Source organism: Gallinula chloropus (genome assembly GCF_964237585.1).
Source record: "Gallinula chloropus genome assembly, contig: HAP1_SCAFFOLD_153, whole genome shotgun sequence".
NCBI classification, from domain to species: domain Eukaryota; kingdom Metazoa; phylum Chordata; class Aves; order Gruiformes; family Rallidae; genus Gallinula; species Gallinula chloropus.
The window spans coordinates 30510-50674 of record NW_028168167.1 but is presented as its reverse complement, the minus strand read 5'-3'; the positions used below and the strand labels follow the sequence as shown (position 1 = coordinate 50674).

The 20165-nt window shown below is 38.6% G+C and overlaps 1 pseudogene across 1 annotated transcript in view; it reads right to left on the bottom strand.

Annotated features, from left to right (window-relative positions):
• Window positions 1-394: 394 nt before the first annotated feature.
• The window catches only part of LOC311204737, a 34381-nt pseudogene continuing 14610 nt past the window's right edge, over window positions 395-20165 (bottom strand). Inside the window, exon 3 of the transcript in view lies at window positions 395-1023. The product of the transcript in view is annotated as an uncharacterized misc_RNA (transcript). The remainder of the gene's footprint in view (window positions 1024-20165) is intronic.

Genomic DNA, 20165 nt, shown 5'->3' with positions numbered 1-20165 from the left:
TTTTTTATTAATATCCTCTGAAATTCTCTAGTAAAAAAAAAAAAAAAAGTGGTTATCTACACTTTGAAATACTATAATATGAAACTTATTTTCTGTGGTATTCAATATCTCAGTAAAGCAGACACCTGCGAATATGCATAATGTATTGGTAGCAGTAATTTATTGGGCTTCAGGGATCCAAGAAACCAACACATATCTTTCAGTGCTTTCAAACTTCCTAGGTTTTTGCAGTAAGTCTAAATTTCCCCTGGTTTTATCCATTAGTTGCTGCTGATGTAATGTTATGAAGATTTGACCATGATATCTGGCTAACAGTGAAAAAATTACTGTCGTTGCAAACCCTTTGCTCATTATGCTAAATCTCTCTAAGCCTTTGATTCTTTATTATATTGCTTTATTCCTCCTCTTCAAGTATCTTATACCATTGAGAGGACTTTGTGCTCTTGGAGAGCTTTCTCCTGGCTTTGTAGGGCTGTTTTCTCATCCTGAAGGGCCCCGTTTTCCTCTTGGAGAGCAAATTTCTCCTCAGTGAGGACAATTTTTTCCTCACAAAGAGCTTTCTCCTCTTACTGAATGGCCTTGGTGTCCTTTTCAAGAGCCTTAAGCTTCTCCTTGAAGGCCTTATTTTCTTCCAATAAAGCTAAAATTTCTTGCTGAAGAGCTTTTTCCTCCATCGCAAATGCTCTTTCTTGCTCTTTGAGAGCCTTAATCTCTTCTCTGAGGGCTTTATTTTGTTGTTGTACGGCCTTTTGCTGTTTCTCAAGGTGCTTTGTTTTCTCTGAAGAGTCCCTATGCTTCTCTTGAAGGATTTTATTCTCTTCCCAAAGGACTTTTTTCTGTATTTAGATACTTTGATTCTCCTGATAATAGACTTTGTTCACTAAATGAAAAGCTCTGTTCTTTTGCTGAAGGTTTTGATTGCCTTCTTGAAGGGCCCGATTCTCTCTCCAGAGTGGTTAAATATGTCAGAGGAAATGGCAGATGGTGGTGGCAGAGATAAATTGTTGATATTCCTTAAATTATCTTAATCCTTTGAATGAGACATTTTGTCACGTATCTGCACCACTCAGGGGCTGTCCAGATAGGTGATTCCACCTTTCATAATCAGTAATCATGGAACTGAGATTAGAGATTATGTGTCCATAAAACCCCACTCAGAATTACATATATGTAAGTAAACAAACATAGCAGTAAACGTGAAATAAAATAAGGTTAAACAATAGCTATATTTGACAAGTATTGTATATTTTTGCATGTACCGAATGAAGTATGTTGAAGCAGGGACACGATAAATACTAGTTGGTCAGCAATAAACTATATAAAGGATGTGCAAAGCTTTGCCTAAAGGACCACAATGTTAGCACATTGTGTGCATTGTGATACCTCAGGAGAAACAACTTGTCTCTGAGAAGGAGGTGATAAAGATGAAGAGGGAAAGAAGAACAGGAAGGCGCCTCAAATCTGCCTCAAGTCTACAGAACCAGCTGCCTGACTTTGTTAGCAAGACAAAAGCTAAAGCTCACCTAAGGACCTGTAATGAAGACGAGTAAATGAAGTACATAGACACTAAATGTCTCTGAAGCCACCAAGATATTATCAGCGTGGGGTAGGTGGCTGGGTGATAATGAGCTCTCATAATGGAAAAATTGACCATTCCTTGAAAACTCCATGAATGTGCATATATCATGAATTTGCGCATTTGGCTTGTATAAAAGCTGTGTAACTGATCCTTTACGGTGCGCACATTTGGAGGAGCGATTCCCTCTCCTGCTCAGCGCTGCAATAAAGAATACCTGCTTAATAGTCACCAAGGCTACTGAGTTTTGATTTCGGCTTTTCACGGAATCAATATACAGCAAATTATATTTCACAAGGTTGGCTTAATTATAATGTACAAGAGTGAAGGGGTATTTACTTACAGGGTCTTAAAAGTTTGTCAATTTTTCTCATGGACATATAGCAAGGTGATATGCATTTGTGGAGGAATCCAGGTTGTTAATTTATATCTTTAGGTGTAGGGTTTTTGCCTTTTTTTTTTTTTTTTTTTTTGTACTGTCACTTTACCTACGTTTGAACTTTCTGTTAATACATTTTCTATTTTACTATCTTGATGCAGACCAGGATTGGGCTTGAATTTAAGCTTACCTTATACTTAGGGTAAATAAAGATTAATTTTATAGATATATATATATTTTATAGATGCAGATATATAAAGAGAAAAAATATCTATAACCCTTTCAGAGGTAGAGTTGCTGAACTCCTCTCTTCAGACTTGATTACAGAACTAAGATAACATGCAATTAAACCATTTTTGTTGTTGTTTATTCCTTATTCTACTCCACTGGGAGAATGTTACGATTGTTTAGATTGGAGTAAAGGCTAAGTAGGCCTTTTACAAGCTTAATTTCTATACAGGATAATATTGTAGTATCAGGCATGTTTTGGATATATGCCTGGTGTGTCCTAGGAAGCACCAAATAATTAGCTACTATGCCACTTAATCATATAACTCATATACAGTTAAATACATACACAAGTATTTCTATACAATGAAACTTCCAGATGTTCAGAAAAATTATATCTGTGGAGTATCGAGCAGGAAAATTATGATAAATTAAGGAAATCATACAGTACTTACTGTAGTGTTATCCTTGAATCAGTCTGCCATCTGGCATCTCATGGTAGAGCTGTCAGGTGAGGCTATCTTCAGTGATGCTGTTATAAATTTGAGACATACTCCAGTTGATAAAGCCAAACAACAATTTATTAATTAAGCAAGCCCGCAAGATATAGGCAAATATCAGCGCTGGGCGTCCGGAGGAGACCCTTGCTCCTGCAAACGGCACGCACCTCACCCTTCTGGAGTCCCCTTTTTATAGTCCCGTAGTTCCGGGTACACGTGGCATATTCCGGTGTTTTTCTGTAGCTGTGTAAGCTGGTAGTGGGGGTCGTCCTGGTCCCCCGTAGTCTTCCTCTACGTTGTGTTCTGTGTCTTATTTGGTTAACTCATTTAATCCTATCAGGATGTTGCTAGTGATAAAACAATGGTTCCCCTTTTGACCTGGTTACCTATTCACAGCCATAGTCTACCACAGGCACCAACTCAGCAAGATCTGAAGTTCTTTCAGGGTGTTACTAGTGATGGAACAATGGTTCCCCTTTGCCCTAGTTGCTTATTTACAGTCATAGAAGGTTTGAGAACAATTACTTATTACAATCCCCCCTTTCAATTTTGACCAATTTGTTTCTCAAACCGACTAACAGCTTTTTGAGATAATAGCATCGATGCCTCTTCTTTTTCTAAATCAATTTTGGGTCATCATTCAAGAAACATTAACGTGATCACCTTCGTTACATGGGTACTTGGCAGCATCTATGTATATACAATAGCTGGTATTCAAAGAGCCCATTAATTCCAGTTCCTGTGGTTCTGAACCAATTGGGACTCTATCATCCCAAGAATCATACCTTGTCATGCCCTCACTGGCATTATAAATATAAGGACATCTTGCTATTTTACTCATTGCAACCTCAAAAACTTTCCAGGTGGAACTATTCAGTGGCACTCCTACCAAGCACGTGATAAATGGAGTACTTGGTGTGGCAAGACTAGCACAAAAAGTAGTAGCATTCAAAGCTTGAGATAATGTAACCCAATACGTTTTGCCTTGGATCTAATGCGGTCCCAGTCCCCAAATAACAAAATACAAAATTTAAATAAATCTATAAAAATACAATTATTAGCCCCCCTTTATTTAAGGCAATTGGTGGGTTCATAATAACTATTCTAGAGTGGTGATGCTTGGACTCAATCGTTTTTGTTTGGTATTTTCTGGTTCTTGGGTATCTGGTGCCTTTTTCAGCCTTGGTGTATGGAGCCACCTCGTGATAGGACTGGAGGGCTTAATACCCCACGATTTCCTTACGCCTCTGCCTCCTTTGCCTACTCCGTTGCTTGGAGCAGCAAAGTGTTCCATCTTCTCGGCAGCAGTCATAGTCTTCAGGGGTTCTTCCTGTCCTCAGCTTACGAGTGTTATAGGCTTCCCAATTTTTATGTTTCACTTCCAGGGCTGAACAATCCAGATGTTTCACCTGGGACCGGCACACTACCCGAATTATTTTTGAGCTACCTTGTTTATATTCATTAGGATATGTACAACCTAATTTGGGATTTATCCCTTTTGTATATATCCTCCACCACTCTTCAGACCCTTGGATAATCTCTCCGATTTTTACTGCTAATTTAAGGGTTAATTTGGTTAGTTTTCTTTCTGCCCAGTAACATTTTTCACAAATGTCTGGGGTATATTCTCTTTCTCTATACTGTACCCACCAATTGTCTTTACACACTCGACACTCAAAACAAAAGAAAGTATAACATATACATCCAACATTTGAACAAAATAAATTGTCATTCATAGACAGTTTTACTCGCTGGTTCTTCGAAAGGTGGCGTTTAAGTTGTCAGGATTGTTTGTAGTTTCCCACCGAGATTCTCGAACTGGTCTTTATTCTGCTCGTGTGCGTCCAACCTCTTTCGGCCGTTCAAACCGCAGTATCTGTGGTAAACAACGCAAGAAAGGGTCCCTCCCCCCCGGTATCTTTTTTTCTGAGTTGTTGTTTATTGACCTTCTGGCATGTCAGGCACTTTCCCACCATCCTTTTGGCGATTTTATAAATTTCAATACACATATACTTGGTTCCAAAGTGGTCCACTAGTGCCTGTACTACCCAGTGGGTAAATAAACGGAGACCTGTTGGCAAGGGCATGTCCCTCAAGTCAGGTCACACTTTAGTATGATATTCTATTATGTCTAAGCAGTTATGCTCAAGTTCTTGGTTATTAGTCTCCCCTTTTGATAAAAAGGTGGCAGGATTGAGGCATGATTCAGCAGTTATAACTAAATCATCTTTTTCCATTAAAATTGCCTCATACTTTAAAATCCTAGAATCAGTGAGACCTCTTCCTGCCTTTTGAGTCAGAATTGTCCTTACTTGATGTGGAGTGCTTACTATAAGTGCTCTTCCAAAAGTTAGCTTTCTGCTTTCTACCACCAAGAGGGCTGTGGCTGCTATTGCCTGTACACATTCAGGTCACCCTCGGGATATTGGGTCCAGCAGTTTAGATAAATAGGCAATTAGCTGTCGTTTGCCTCCCCACTTTTGAGTAACCTCCCCCCCAGGGCTGTTTCCTTATCTATGGTAGCAAACAAGTGGAATGGTTTGTTAAGGGAGGGCAGTGCCAACACAGGAGTAGTGATCAAGTTTTGTTTTAATCCTTGTATTAATTCTTTTTCTTCATTACTCCATACCAAGTCATTAGGCTCTTCTAACAATTTAAAATATAATCCCTTTGTTTTTAGTACAAATGATTCAATCCATAGGCGACAATAGTCTGTCAATCCCAAAAATTTTCACAGCTCTTTCTTAGTTTTCGGGAGAAGTAACTCAACTACTCATCTTCTCAGGGTTTATTTTCTGTCTCCCTTCACTGATTAGATGTCCTAAATATTTAACTTTCTTTTCCATGTACTGCAGTTTGGTTTTTTTGATACTTTTAGTCCCTGTTTCCCTAGGAAATTTAGCAAAGCATTTGCTGTTTCCTTTACGATTCTCTTATTTTTCCCTGAGATTAAAAGATCATCTACATATTGTAGAAGGGTGACTTCAGTTGGGACTTTAAACTTTTCTAATACTTGTTTCAATGCTTGTCCAAATAAATTTGGTGATTCAGTGAATCCCTGAGGTAAAACTGTCCATCTAAATAAATTGTTGCTTTTGTCCTGTGAAAGGATCTTCCCATTCAAAAGCAAACATGTCTCTACTATCAGGGTCCAGTGGACAGGTCCAGAAAGCATCCTTTAAATCAATCATACTAAACCATCTGTGGTCATCTGGTGTTTTACTCAATAGAGTGTAAGGTTTAGGAACTACTGGGTGACGCACTTGAACTATTTGGTTTAACTGTCTTAAATCCTGTACCAAAGGATATGACCCATCGGGGGTTTTGTTTGTTTGTTTGTTTTTGGGTGGTTTTTGTTTTTTTTTTTTACTGATAAGATTGGGGTATTAAAAGGAGACATACATGGTTTCAGAAGCTTATCCTTAATTAAACTCTCTATAAATGGTTGGAGACTTTTACAGCCTTCCAATGAAATAGCATACTGGTTTTGGCAAATAATGTCATTGTCCCTTTTAAGTTTAATCTTTAAAGTGGTAATGTTTAATCCACCTCGATTACCCTCTCGCACCCATGCTATTGGATCAATTTGGTTTTCATCTTCCTCTGTTAGTAAAGTCATGGATACCACAATTTGGTCATCCTGGGTTTTCAATTCCAATCCTAATTGTATTATCGAATCTCTTCCCAATAAATTAGTTCCGGAATCAGGGATATATAAACTGCCCACAAATTTTCTCATCACCTAATCTTAAAGTGGTATTTTCAAACATGGGGACTGGGAATCCTTTCCCTTTTACCCTGATACAGTTATACTTTGGTCTGTATAAAATTTAAGGAAGTCCTAGAAGCTCAACCAGGGAGACAACGTCCTCCTCCTGGGGTCCCACCTTCAATTTTATCAAGGATTCTTGGTAGGACCTTAAATTAATAAACTCCTGACTTCCTTATTCATGTTCAAAGGACATGAAGGGAATTACCCTTTCTTCTTTTCTTAGCTCAGGACATTCTCACTTAAGATGTCCCTGTTTGCTACACCCGTAACATCCTGCTGAGAGAAAACCAGCCCATAGGGATTGCCAAAGTTTTCTCCTACCTCCGCCAATTCCTCCTTCATTCATGTTTCTCACACCCCTCCCACTTCCTTTTGTCCAGCTTTTCCCTCTATCTCTAGGTGAGACTGGCTCTGTTCTTTTCTTTACTACCTCATCAACAGCAGATACCATCATTTTTGCTTTCTGCTTCTGCTTTTCTTACTCTCTTTTCACAAACACTTTCTGAGCCTCTCTTAGTAAATCTTCCAAAGATCTTTCACTCCAACCATCTATCTTCTGTACCTTTCGCCTAATATCAGGTCATGCTTTAGTCACAAAATAAACTTTCAGAAGACCTTGTGCTACAGGATCTTCAGGATTCATACCCGAATATTTTCTCATTTGATCTCTCAGTTGCTGTAAAAACACTGAGGGTGTCTCATCTTTTTCCTGATCAATCTCAAAGGCTTTAGTAAAGTTTTGAGACTTAGGAGCAGCCTCCTTTATACCTTCTATGATTAGGTTTCTTAAATCTCCCATGTTAAAACAGGCTGTTTCTGCTAGTTGGGGTAGCAAGTATTGTGATCAATTGCTCGCAGAATCTTTTCCTTTAGGCTTTGCACATAGATTTTCAAGCTATCAGGAAGACCCCTAATCAGTGTTTTAAGGTGGACCGGATATACCGGAGCAGCAAGGGGAATGCCCTGCCCCCATGGCTCATACATGCTTGAATACACACAGCCTTTTTGCACTGATTCTGCCAGCCCAGATAATTTAATGGAGCCAGCAGTTTTTCACCCAATCCTGTCCCTGGGGTAAGGGACAAGATCAGTGCATCTCAAGATTGCAAAACTTATCTATCCCCCAGGCCAGGGAAGAAGCATCATTAGAGATACTGACTGCCTTAGAGGCGGCCATCCTGTAATTACGTACAAACTTCACAGGGGCAATACATCCTGAGAGGGCCACACTGTAGTATCCAAATTTCCCCTATTCACTCTCAGGAGGTCACACTGTAGTTACACAGTTTACGTTACCCATATCATACACTCTTTATTCTTTCATCGCCTAGACAGCTAGTCCCCTCAGTGGGCAATCATTAACCCCAAAGGACTGTCTGGCGGCTTACCGTGTAGCACTACCCTTGGGCTACCCATGGGATCAGACAGCTTGCTCTTCTGTCCCATCGTCTGGAGCGCACTCAGTCAACAATATATTCACTCGCTTCCCCTGGTTCGTGGCTCACGCCCTCGCGGGCAATGAGAACCGCACTACTGAGGGTCCGCACTCGCCTGGGGAATGCGAGCTGCCGGTCCCCCTCTCATGCACACACACACTCGCCGCGCTTCCAGGATCCCCGACCCAGACCGAACGGATTTCCCCCCCAGATACTCACGCGTCCTGCGTCTTCGTCCGGACCTTTGTGCACAAAGTTTATAGGGTCTGCCGGCCTCCCTTGCCTAATATCTTGGAATTTGGGTTCGTCGGTGCAATTGAGATGGGAAATGGGCTACCAAGGCCGCCAAACAACAGGCGGGGCGCCTCCCTGATAAGACCAAGAGTCCCATCTCGTGAGTTGCATCCGAGTCACGGCACCAAATTGTTATAAATTTGAGACATACTCCAGTTGATAAAGCCAAACAACAATTTATTAATTAAGCAAGCCCGCAAGATATAGGCAAATATCAGCGCTGGGCGTCCGGAGGAGACCCTTGCTCCTGCAAACGGCACGCACCTCACCCTTCTGGAGTCCCCTTTTTATAGTCCCGTAGTTCCGGGTACACGTGGCATATTCCGGTGTTTTTCTGTAGCTGTGTAAGCTGGTAGTGGGGGTCGTCCTGGTCCCCCGTAGTCTTCCTCTACGTTGTGTTCTGTGTCTTATTTGGTTAACTCATTTAATCCTATCAGGATGTTGCTAGTGATAAAACAATGGTTCCCCTTTTGACCTGGTTACCTATTCACAGCCATAGTCTACCACAGGCACCAACTCAGCAAGATCTGAAGTTCTTTCAGGGTGTTACTAGTGATGGAACAATGGTTCCCCTTTGCCCTAGTTGCTTATTTACAGTCATAGAAGGTTTGAGAACAATTACTTATTACAATGCCATCTGCAAAATGCATAGCAGCAGTGACATAACCATGAATGGTTATGGCGATGAGAAAAGTTGAAATTGGTAAGCATAGTTACTGGTAGGGTTAGGATTCTCTAGCAAGATGATCTTTGCATTGCTCAACATTTTTTCCATGTTTCTTCATCCATCATGTTCATTCAAAACATCGCTGTACAGATGGCTGAACGAATCACAGTGCTGGTATTGATGGCTGCCATGAAATATTTTCTTGCATAGACTGTGAAAGTGAACTTTTACTCCTAAGTAACTCCATGCAAATTTGAGGTAACCATATTTGGAGTTATTTCTGAATTACATAGGATAGGCTGAGTAAGTTGGGACTCTTCAGCCTTGAGAAGAGAAGACTAAGGGGGGACCTAATTAAAGTCTATAATTATCTTAAGCAGGGGATGCAGGGGGAATCAGCCAGCCCCTTTTCAGTGGTCTGTGGGGATAGGACAAGGGGCAATGACTGCAAGTTGGAGCACAGGAAGCTCCGCACCAACATGCGGAAGAACTTTTTCACAGTGAGGGTGACAATGCCCTGGAATAGGCTGCCCAGGGAGGTGGTGGAGTCTCCATCTCTGGAGATATTCAAGACCCGTCTGGACGCCTATCTGAGTGATATGTCCTAGGGAGCTGCTTTGGCAGGGGGGTTGGACCCGATGATCTCTTGAGGTCCCTTCCAACCCCTACAATTCTATGATTCTATGATTATATAGGCGAAACAATACATGGTCTCTATACTATTAAAATTGAACAAGGATTAGTATTTGGAATTACTAATGTTTGAATAAATCTAGCAAATGCACATGGAAAATCAGAATTATATTATAAAAAGAAGATGATGGTAGGCAGCCTGCAATCTTCATTGTGCCACAGACAGCATTCCTGTTTCCCGACTCAAAGAAAATCCATGCATTCTATGGCAACAATTTTGCTTTGTTTTGAATGAAATAATTAGTTACATAATGCACATCCACATCTTAGATTAGACCATAAACTTGTGCACTCTTTATGAATATTTTGGGGGCAGAAGTCTACTGTGTTCCAGCTAAAGTATAAATCTGTTTCAAATATTTGTGATCCGATCAAAAACACCAATATGTTTATTTTAGTCATACACTACATCCTCAGGTTATTAAAAACAATAGGTGGACGAGGCACTTGCAAGTCCAGTGAGCTTAAAATGAGATTTGGTAGTTTTGTTTAAATCACTGAACACATCACATAATCTCTTTGTGCTGTCTCTCAGCTCTGTTCTGTATGTTAATTAGATAGGGAGCTGAGACATGGCATATTAAATGCTCAGTAAGCCCAAGAGATGAATATACACAACTCCCACTGAAAATTTTGCAGGATGATCAGCCCTCTGAATCGTTTTCTCCAGGATATTTGATTCCCCTGTCTGCTCACGCAAATTAAATAAGCAAAGCAGATGAGTAATACTGAAATTGATAATATCAAACAAGATCAGTATCTTGGGTTCACGTATCTTTCCCAGTCCTTTTTCTCACTTCAGTTCCTTAGAAACAATCTAAATCTTATTTCTTCCATGCTTGTCACCACTATAAGTCTAAACATTACAGGCCGGTTAATTTTCCCTTCTGCTTCTTTAAAAATGTCATTGTGATTAAGTAAAAATCGTTCAGGTAGGTCAGCACCTGTTGTAGGTGGTTTTGTGCTAGAATGTAAAGTTTTAAGTAGCATTGGTTATTTTAACATGTAGGTCACTTATTTTCCTAATTTAGGAATGTAAGTAGCAGCAAAAAGCTGTTAATTTCCATGAATAACAAAGAAGAAGGCAATATTTCCTCCTTAAGATCTAATGGGTCTTACACCCTTGATTTCTCAGGACCCTGCATAGGAGCAGAAAGGATAACGTGAGCTCGGAAAAGAGGATTTTATGAACCTAGTCCATAGATGGGGGCAAAGCAATGCAACAATAATTACACCAATAATAATTTACTCCATTAAAAAACACCATTTTAAAAAATAATATTTCAGACACTATATTTTACACTTCTATGTAATTCTTGTAGAAAGCAGTGTGTATGAAGGCAATGGTAGCATATCACTTCAATGTAAGGTGTAGATGCTGATTTTAAGGGAATAACGTGTGCAAGACCTAATATAATAGTGAAAATAATGTCCTAAGCAAGCTATGATTACAATTCACTTGTTCTTAGTTCTGGTTGTTCTGAAGAGAAAGTAAGAATTATGTTTCTCAATCTAAAGGTTTATTCTAGAAATTTTACATTACAATGAAATGCAATAATCCAGAGTTTTTATGAAACCCTCTCTGAGTGGATGTATAGGACAATAGCATACATGGAATCCATGAACGATGCTGACAAACCATTTATGTTCCTGCTGTAAGACAGGCAAAACCTCAAATACAAACCAGTTTCACTTATTATGCTTTTTGAGTGCCCCCACTACTCACACTTATCTATACTGCTTGGTAGAAATCAGTAGCACAGTAGGCATATTCTTGACTTTACAAGTGACACTATCTAACAATTCTGATCAATCTCTGACTGCTACCTTAGAACAGCTAGGGTTACAAAAAATTAGGTACATGCAAAGAGAAACAGCATAGTGAGCTTCTAAAACTGAGATCACACACATTTCACAGCTTCTATTACATATGCCAGTTGCTGTTGGATAAACCTAAAAACTCAGACTGGAACCTAATAGCTAACTAGCATATTTGGCCCATCTGGCACTTTAAGTATTCTGACAATTTTATGCTGATGTGGCTTCTTTTTTAGGTCATTCAAACTCATGATTTTCTCTCCCAAGTGGATATAAAATGTATGTTGTTACTTCCAGGAGACTGAAAACCTGGACTAAGATAGATCTTTGCTCTACCTGCCAGAGATTAGCAGAGTACCGCAGAGAGCAAAAGTTGATGGTGCTGTACATCTGTGCACTCAACATTTGGTGGCACTAAGCCACTAGTCTCTTTTCTGCATGACCAACTGACTAATTACTGTACTTGGCCTTTTTGAGTCTCTTCAATTAATGCAATGTGCAGTTGCACACAGTGATGGAGTCACCCATACAGAACAGAATTTGGGCCAGAATTAGGCTCTAAGTCCCAGAAGCACCTGTTACAAATACTAAGTGTCCAGATGGTCTGGTCTTTGTGGGAAAGTGTCAAGAATTGACTTATCTGTCTTTCTTACTTTTGCTTTAAGGTCATAAACATGATTTTTTTTGAAGCAGAAACCCAATTGCATTTAGGAAAAAAAAAGAAAAAAAAAAGGAACCTTAGGATAAATGCAAAACTCATTTCATTTGTAAATCTTAATAACCCAATGGAGTTTGTTGTTATCATGTTCTGGGCAGGCAAATGGGATTAGCCTGTGATTACAATGCAGCTTTCAACATAATTAGATAGATTTATTTAAACACAGCTGTAAACCATAAAAATGTGAAATATTTAGTGACCACAGTTTGTAAATTCAAAATTAAATCTCCAATCAGCTATTTTGCTTGTGTTTTGTTTAGAAACACTAGAAATACAGATCTTGTTCATTCTCTTTTTTATGGATATCAGTTATTTGAGTTTATAGTGGTGAGGAGTGTTCCTGAATGCTGATTCATTTTCTAATAGTGCATTGCTTCATTCAGTACTGTTTTTCCTCCCTTGAAACATGACATTGGAGATCAGTGACTCCACTGGCAATAACTATGGAGTTTTCATCCCATGCCTTCTCAGCTGCATGAGATGGAGGAAGAAACACAGAATTTTATTTCAGGTGCTGAAAGCAATTAAGATATTTCAAACAATGGTGGCAATGGCTTCCTAAAAAGACTGTTCTAAGAGAACAAACCATGGACAATATTAACAGCAGTAAAAGAAATAACAGTCTAATGCATTGTTGAAAGTTTCTTCCTCCCTCCTTCCCTCCCTCCCTCCCTGCAGACTGAACTGTCAGGGCACAGAGCGTGGTCAAATAAGTGCACTGGCTAACAAACTATTGACATGATTGGGCCCTTATGCATTGTTCTTCCCCAAATCACCTAAATCCATTTTCCTTCCTTTGGTTCCTCCTCAAAACTTCCCCAAACAAGTTCTGTGCACTCCTTTTACCCCACAGGCATAATGTGTCCCAGACTCCCAGGGCAGAAAACCACCACAGTCCAAAAGGAGCTCCAACATCATCTAATCTTGGTAGGTTTCACACATGAACTCAGAGCCTGAGGGTCTCCTGGGACAGCCCCAGGACAGGGTCAGACAAGGTGTTCCTTCCTCTGAGTCCTTAAATTGGGTTCATGCCATGGTGCTGCTGTACACCATGGCGATGATGAGCTGATAGCTTCTGTGATGGAGCAGAGAGTAGCCAGGGCAGAGTATTATTTGAACTCCCCTGCTCTATTGTCTTTCTGTCCTCTATTGAAGGCATGCAGACAAGACCTTACCACATAAGCTAACACCTATATATGCCAGCACATCCTCAGAGTCTGTTCAGTAGTGTCTCCTTCTACAAGCCAATTTTCTCCATTGAAAAACACTAACTACATGAATGCAACCATGAGTAATCACAGCTGTAAAAAACAGGTATTTTAAAGCCACTGGATATATGGGACAGGTGTTAATCTGTTGGAAAACCACATCATGGCATCTGTTTTAGAGCAAGGAATATTACAAGAATTTAGCTGTGCTTTAACATGACTAATTATTGAAAAGATCTATTTATCTTCATAAAATTCCTAAATAATAACAGATAATAAATCTATCTTCCTAGTTGCTAACTGTAAACTATATATCAAATAACCATATATATATGTTTGCATATATACTATTGTATATATACTATTTGTATTATATATACTATATATATATACTATTTGTATATATATATACTATATTTGTATATATACTATTGTATATATACAGACTATATGTACATACCATGTATTATATAGACATGATTATAGATGACAAATTAGGTGGGTTTATGTCAGATGTTTTTTGTTTTCATTATACATGGGGCGAAATTCATCCCACCTAAATTCTGATGTCTAATAGCTAGGCATTTAAATACAAATAAGTAACTTCAGACTTTCTTCATAGTCACTTTAGGGAAACACATATATCCAGGGGGAGGTACATCTGCTATTAATATAGGCATCTAGGAGAAATAAAATGAATCACTACTGTCATCTAGATGTTCTTACTTTTGTTCATTAGTCAAAGCTGACTAGCTAAGATTCAGGTATCTCTTTTCCAGGTAAAAGAAGTAGTTTGAATCCAGCATCATGTAAGACTAAGGTGGAAAGCAGCTGCCAGAGAACATCTCCACATCCATCTCAAATGTAAAAGTTTCTTTTATTACATCTTTTCTATAAGATGAAATGTAATAAAAGATCAAGAAATTAAGTGTTGATAGCATTTTTCATTTCCTTTGAAAATGACTTTGTGAAATTCATAGGCATGGGCACACAGGTCATTTAAGAGAAAAAAGACCTAATTTGCTGGAACATACCAAATCAGCAACTGACAGAGAAAAGACATTTTTACAGCCTCTTCCTAACTTGATCCGACATAAATATGATGGAAGAATTAACATCCTGAAGCATGTCATGCCTCCACTCCTACCTGTTCAATCAGTGACAGGCTGCAACTGTAACTCTCCTCATCATTCTTAGTAATAGCATAAGATCCTGCGCTCAAATATGCACCTGAAATCAAAATCCTCACTTAATAATCCTTCCTTAACAAGACACATAAGTTTTCTAGGAATCATTAACAGTTTTCCACACTTAGAGCGGGAAGTATTTCTTAATTTGCTTCTTTCTTCCCAAGCAAACAGCATGACAGAACTTGAAGTCAGATAGATACCCTACATTTGGATCAGTTACATGCAGAATCCTATTACAATAAAATGAGTATTTACAAGATGTAATTAATTTAATCTAAAATTTGGCATCTGAATTAGACTGCACCAATTGTTCCTCATTAATTGTTCACCTTTGAATATGTAAGCCTGAACTGACATGCTCATTTTTAGGCATATGCTTGGAATCTTGCCCTAACTGTCCAGAATGTTCTCCTCTACTTGGTATAAAAATCAGTATCAGACTTTCTGCTTGCTGAAATGAGTCTTTCACTGAACATTTCTTCAGATGACACTTAGTCATGGGACCAAGAAAATACAGACTTGGTTGTATACAGGACACCAAATTTATATCCTGTATAAAGACAGTATACAGTAGAAAGTTTGTGGATGAAGGTTTTCTACAAAAAAAAAAAAAAAAAGAGAAGTTTTTTAATTTGATGAAACATAGGGAAATGGCTGGCTTACAATTCAAACTATTTAAAGCACAGAAAGTTTAGTCTTGAAACTGGACCTTCTAATTTATCAATACTTCAAATAAAATTATAGGAAAAGTAGTATTGAATCCCTCCATAAGGTAGGTTGCTTTATATTAAAACCAGCAGCAATTTATGAGCTGTCAGGATTTTGCAAAATCTTTCAGTACCATTGACATTCTATGACTTGTACATTTTGAAAGTACTTTTGGACCCTGAAATCATTGAAGTGGACCTTCTCTATTCCTGTTTCCTTCCTTGATAAACAAACAAAATCAAAGAAAAACATGCAAGGCCCCTTTCCTTTAGTTAAGGGTCTCTTCTTCCATAGCACTCAAAAAAAAAAAAATCTAGTTCTTACTTACTCTTTGTTATAAAGGACTTACCTTTTTGAGATTTTTTTTCTGTACTGATTTATTTTTTCAGGTCTGCAACTGTATACTTGGACAAGTCAGAGCTGTACATCTAAATAATTTAATAGCTAACCTGTCACCTTTATTCTCCTGAGTCCTTTGTATTTTTTATACAGTTTCTCTTTATTGCTGCTGAAGAGAAGGCAACCTTTAGCAAGCGTTGTGTTCTAGAGCACTTCTTTAGTTGTCCTAATGTGTTAAGGGCTGTAGGCATCTAAGAAGTCTACTCCTGAATAAACAACACAGCTTCAATATAATAACAAATATCTAAGAAAGGCTTTAGGTCATTTTTGAAAAGAGTTTTAAGCGGTTAATAACAACACAGATACATTACTAAATCTGTAGTTTGTATTGGAAATTTTAGAAACATACAGATGCTACATACAAAAACCTTCTGAAGTGTGAGGATATTATTAAAACAACTTGGTTTCCAGAATTGTTTATATTGTTTTTTAAAAGTGCAGAACAAGTAACTGTGTATGTGTTCAGATGCTTCACATACAATCATAGAATCACAGAATCATAGAAATGGTCTGGGTTGAAAACGAGCCCAAGGATCACAGATTTCCAACCCCTGCCACAGGCAGGGCCATCAGTCAATTCTGTTTGGCTGGGAATGTGATTTAACTATAGCAGGAAGTGTAATGCAATGAAACGTGAAAATGAAAAGACCATACAAATTCTGCTTCTTTTCTTTTCCTGCTCCTGTGTCAGGCTCACAACCACAACAGACTGTTTCCTCTGTCTCTGGGATGCTTAAGTATATTCAGTGGGATATTTCTGAGGATATTGCCAGCCACCCAGCATGTCTCATAGGAGAGAAAGATGAAACAGCTAATATGAACTTTTGGGATGTTTTGTTCTTACACACCTTTTTTTTTTTTATTTATTTTACAATTATGGAAAACATAGTCTGCATTTAAAATGTTCCTGTGTGTTTCCTCTGTCCACTCCTATAGGCCTAATATGTTTGCAGCCCTTTCCTGTGAAGGATCATCTCATATACCATTCTGTCACATGCACTAGTGCATTGCTGTGTGTGCACTGGAAGTGGAGGAACGGGTGCTTACTACTGCACCAGTGCAGGTGCCCAAGGTGCTGGCAACAACAGGGGCTGCAGCAGCCTCAGTCATTACACTGTGAGAAAGGACTGAAAAAAGCATGATGCCTGTGGTGGTTTGACCCTGGCTGGAGGCCAAACACACATGAGAGTCGCTCTATCACTCCCCTTTTCAGCTGAACAGGTGAGAAAATACATATATTGAGAGGCTTAGGAGTCAGGATAAGGACAGGGAGAGATCATTCCGCAGTTAGTGTCAAGGACAAAACAGACTCAACATGGAATAAAGGAAACAAAACTATCTAATTTATTACACTGCACTACACACGAGGTGAAACCAGATAATGAGTAGTACAACCAGATCTTTAGGCGCCTTCTCCCACCCCCACTTCACTGGCCTTGGCGTCTGCACAGTTTCTTACATCTTCTCACTCCCTTCTTTGGTGGCAAAAAGCAGCTGCTAGTGTTTTTTTATTTCTTAAATGTGATTCACAGTGGCACTATGACTATCGTTTATTGGTTCTGCCTTGATCAATAATGACTTCGGCCTTGAGCCGGCTGGTGTTTGCTCTGTCGGGCCTGCAGAGAGCTTCTAGGTGCTTCTTGCAGAAGACACCCCTGCAGCCCCCCTTCCTCACCAGAATCCAGCCATGCAAAAATACAACGTGCTTATTTCCAGACCAGGAAGGATGCACTGTTATAGATGAGTTCATACTATTACCTTGTATTGAAACTAAAAGCATTGAACTTTAGTATTTTAGTAACTATGGTATTTCTGTAATCATTAATTAAACAGTAGCAAGGAATTAATTCAAGCGCTGAAATTTGATCATCTCTCCTGAGGTACTTTTAGAAGGGTCTTTCACATGGATTTTGATCATGGGCCTATTTCAGAAGTAGACATGGGGCACGGAACAACTTCAGCATTAGTTCTCGTTTTGGAAAATCAGAGAGTTTAAGACTACCAACATAGGTTGTTCTATGCTACATTGCCTTGAGGCTAGCTTAGTTTGCTATCACAGGTGCAACTAAGAGTTTCCTTGAGTACTAACATTCACTTGAGGATAGGTTCTTAAAATATTCCCTGTGTTTTGTTTTGGTTTCAAACTCATCGAGTTAGACTTTATGGATTACAATAGGTATCAACTTTTTTCGTTTTATATTACAGGGCTGCAAAGTGAATGACACAGATTTGTAAATTCAACTCCATGCCAATGTCTCTTGTGACTTGAGACTTTGCAGCTAGGCAAAAGTTAAGTTATGACAAAGAATGGTATAATACTCTACTGAAGAGTTGTTTTCCTTATTCTTTCAGACTGAGGTCCTGCTCTTAAAGAAGTTTTCCTTATGATTTACTAAGTGGGAACTGCGTGATAATTTTTGAGATTGGTCCTGGCTTAGGTTAGTGTAAATAATGCCCCCCCTCGAAGGATAAAAATATCATTAACTCATTTAGGATAGCTATAAAACATATCTCCAAACTTCTGATTTTCTTTGTGTTCTTTTTGTTACTCTAAACTTCTCAGTCAAATTCAATCTTCAAAGCCATTACTCTAACTCTCCTGGGAAAACTAGGAGATACCAAATTGATGACATTAGTATCTGGGGAAGAATAGACTACGTCTGATTATCAAGACTGAATTATAACATTATCTAGATGACAGAAAGTGCTTGGATCCCAAAATAGGTCTACTGCCAGTTGAAAATGTTATACATTCTGTTGATATGTGAGTACTTTTTTCTTGAAAATATTAGTTATCAGAGTGACACAATATATAACCAATTAGTTATTTTGGGGTCATATTTTTCCTTTTACATAACCTGATCAATATAGTTCTGAACATGGAAAAAAATAGTAATAAATTCATTTACTCCTTCAGTGAAGGAGTACATGGGAATGAATGCAGTCTTGCTGAAATCATCCATGTGCAATTTTTTAAGAAATATTTAACTCAGAAAATGGAAGAAAGGTAATTACAATAAAACTACTACTTTTACACAATTCATTTGACCTATTTCTTTTTTTCTTCTGCCAATGGTTTGGATTTGTGTAACCTTACAACCTTCAGTGATATCACCCCTAAATAACAGTGCAATGGAATAAGTCACACCTTCATCAGTACCTTGTCCCTGTCTGAAAGGGTGCCTTACAGGCTTTAGAGCCAAAGTCCAAAGAGTTTTTTAAAGAAACATCTTCCTATGAGGTCCTTGTAGACAGAAAACACCTTGTCTGGGCATAACCAGCTCTTAGTGCTACACTTCAGCATGCTTAACTTCTGGCTCTGCTTGTGCACATAAGGTACAAACACAGAGCCAACCCAGCATAGTCACTATTTGTGTGGATAGAAAAACGTAATCTTTAGGGAGATTTCAGGGTCTATCTTAGAGTAACATCTGCTACCTACCTGATTCTTACTAAGAGTGCAGTTGTGTAATTACAGTGGCTGAACATGGTGATACTTGAGATACGGCATGTTAACACATGTGGCAGATACTTGCCACCCACAGATGGCCCAGTTGTCCTGCAGGTCTTGTGTCATATCTGCCAGTCCCACAGGTGTGTTAAGCACATTTCAGTCATTTCAGTGGTGTTATATGACTACGTGTAATTGTTCCCCTGCTTTGCCTTGTGAAATAATCTTGAGTTGCAGACATGGAATTAACATAAAGAAGTTTAAAAATCTGTGGAATGCATTCAAGCAGTGAAATGCATTCAAGCAGTGACAGGTAATATTCTAAAGTTTCACAAGCTTTCTTTGGTTTGGAAAAGCCTGCCAAAGTTTGAATATGTTAACAAATGTTATATCAGCCATTTAAAGCATAAGAGCAGGTTGGAAATCTCAGTGGCAGTCTCCTCTAAAATGACTTAACATATCAAACTTAGCCTGACTGCTGCCAACATGGTTATATTTATTTACTGCAAACAGTGTACTGACAGTCTCACTTTACTCTCTGCTGTTATCAGAAGCATAAGCAGTGAATGCCTTTATCTTCCTCCATTCCCCTTCCATTCTTCCCAAAAGGCCAGAAGCTGTCTTTTATCAACTATTATTATTTACAACATGTTCTTTGGTGTCTGATTTTTTTCTTTTTATATATATATTATTTTTCAAAAAATATATTTATATTACTTTTTTAAAATTGTTTGACCTATTGGATCTTTCAGTAGCAGTCCTTGTCAGCTATTATTCCTTTTAGCAGCTAAAAGTTGTCTCATGATGCTGCCTCACTGAGTCAATTGTCTCCTTGAATGTATTAAAATGTGTGATGTATACATATACACAGAATCTGTGCACTTGTAAATGAAACAGCATAAAATAACATGAATCTGCTTTCCTCTTCAAACTGTTATTATATTTGTTTACAGCAGCCTAGCATTTTATAGGTCCCTAAGAATGAAAATGTATTAAGCAATGATGCATGCAGTAAAAATAAATGCACTTTTTTTCCCACCCCTATTTAATGCTTTTAAAATTATGGTATAGCACAAAAAGCATGATAAGGGTCCATTTGCCTCTGGGCAATGATCTTAAAGGAATTAG